At 31.7% G+C, this 2,434-nt stretch overlaps 1 pseudogene; it reads right to left on the bottom strand.

Annotated features, from left to right (window-relative positions):
- Window positions 1–249: 249 nt before the first annotated feature.
- On the bottom strand, window positions 250–2,406 carry LOC103086472 (platelet glycoprotein 4-like; annotated as a pseudogene).
- Window positions 2,407–2,434: the final 28 nt, after the last annotated feature.

Raw genomic sequence — 2,434 nt, 5'->3', positions numbered from 1 at the left:
AGAGACCCTGTGCATAAAGGTCAACCCTCAAGTGGGGCTGATACTCAGCACCTATGCACTAGTGTGACCAGTCATCACAACTAAAGGGTTAACACCTGGCAGAACAGGAGTTTCTAGGGCTGAGATACAGGCAGGTCTGTTCCATAGGTTGATGCCTGTGCATTACCAGTTGTTAAATAAGTTTCTTACCTGCCTTAAAGTATCCTAGTGACACACACACACATACACATACACACTTTGCCTGGATACTTACTTTTTGCCTTTATATGTGTCAATTATGGCAACTTTGCTTATGTCATCTTTTCCATTGAAAACTTTATAAACTCCATCTGCAGTATTGTGGTACTGAAAAGATGCATACAAGAAAAAATTACTTCTAGAACAAGCCATATTTTCCAAGTTATAAAATATGTAATTAACTCACTTTTGCATTTCTCAAACACTGGTTATTTATAATTATTTTATGTGATTTGAAATATATATGCAATAAAGTTTTAAAATTATTGGTCTTTAACATTTTAAAAAGACAGAATATAAAAGGTGCCTAGAAATAAGTGCTAGATGCTGAGCAAAGGAAGAAAACAAATATAAGAAGCTGATGTGATCCAACTCTATCACTCTTTGGCATAACTAAGCCAGAAAGGCCATTTTGATCACTACTCCTATTATATTGAGGTGAGGGGATAGTGAACAAAACCTATGAGAACTGTGACAGATTTCTAGAAGTTTTCTCAACGTTATTATTTCTAATAAGTGGTTACTAAAGATTAGGTACACAGAATTAAAAACAGAATTAGCCAAGGAAAGAATTCAGAGTATTTAGTTAAATACTAGTAACTGAATTTTTTATCCCTTAATGCTTTCTTAATTGATATATAACCTTGCAATCCTAAAAAAACATCTACAGTAAAATAACAACAGTGAACTGGAGAATATAGCTAATGTCACATACAGTGCCAAATGAAATCATGGTCAAAATTTCAATTCACTAGTCAGATTATCCTATTTATAACTTGAAACATTAAGGTATAACTAAGTATATCACCAAGTTCACATTTTTCTTAATCTCCAAACTGCCATTTCATAGCTTTTGTAGATTATAGAAATTCTTTTCAACTAATTCTATGAAAATATGACATTGCTGATGTATCAGTCTCATTGTGTGCAATTTTGGCTAAGTTTTAAATATTCAATACAACAAATTTGTAGGATGTCTAGAGAAGGAAGAATGACATGATGAATATATTTAACATAAATAAATAAAAATGTGGCATTAAACAATTTTTTTAGACAGGAAATCAAAACCAAAAACAGTGCTCAAAGCCTTACCAGCTTACAATCTACTTTCAGACAGTTGTATATTTATCAAAGAATGGAAACTTGATTAAATGTTCAGTTTCTTAATTTTAAATTGTTAAAAAAATTTTAATTGTTAAATTCAGATAAGTAAATTTTCCCAACCAGCAAAGCTAAACCCATGTGAGATGGAGACTTAAAAAACTTAGAATATGTATTCCCAGATCAGAAATAGGGTTAACACACTAAATGATAAAATTATGAATTAACAATGCCATTATATTTATCCAATTAAAGTTTAACAATATTGACATTCATATTTGGTACTCACAGGGTAAAACACACCAACTGTAGTAGGAATCGGGTATGGAATCAAGCTCAAGAATGGATCCTTATAGCCCCATAATAGTTCTTTCAAAGTTCTCTTTTGAAACATAGAAGAGTTTGATTTTTTGATAAAGATATTGACTATTATTTGAACAAATGCGCTTGGATAGAGATGGGGCACAGCCTATTAAAAAAAATCACTGTTTAAGACACCAATAGCCGTATCAGATTTTTAAGAAGAAATGGATAAATAGTACAATTAAGTTTAATAAAACAACTTTCAACTGTCTCTTTAAAATTACTGCCAAATCTTTCCAGGACTAAAAGTGTAGTGTTTCTTCATCTCTGAATGATTACTTTTCTCTGTCTCAGTGTGAGCCACAGGAAGAAGATTTCAAAGTTAAATCCTACTTTTTTAAAATGATACACTTTAAGTGGTCTTCTCAATTCAGTTGATTATACTATGATCTTGTCATCTTTCCAAATGACCGTAATTCAAAATAATGCCAAATGAACATATTTTCATAAAAATGACAAAACAAATAATATTTAATGATAGCTCTAATCATGAGATTAATTACAGAGGATTATAAAGTATTTCAAAACCAGTAATTTCGCTCTTTGTCTACTCACTGCTACAGCCAGATTGAGAACAGTGAAAGTGTCATTCTCGGTTCCAACTGATAGTGAGGGTTCAAAGATGGCACCGTTGGGCTGTAGGAAAGAGACTGTGTGGGTTTCAGAGTCTTGGGTTATATTTTCCTTGGCTAGATAACGAACTCTGAAAAAAAAAGTAAATAAAATTCAAAAT

The sequence above is a fragment of the Lipotes vexillifer genome, unplaced genomic scaffold (genome assembly GCF_000442215.2).
Source record: "Lipotes vexillifer unplaced genomic scaffold, Lipotes_vexillifer_v1.1 C26991989, whole genome shotgun sequence".
Classification (NCBI taxonomy): Eukaryota; Metazoa; Chordata; class Mammalia; order Artiodactyla; family Lipotidae; genus Lipotes; species Lipotes vexillifer.
The sequence above is the reverse complement of the archived record's forward strand: the minus strand, read 5'-3'. Positions and strand labels throughout refer to the sequence as shown.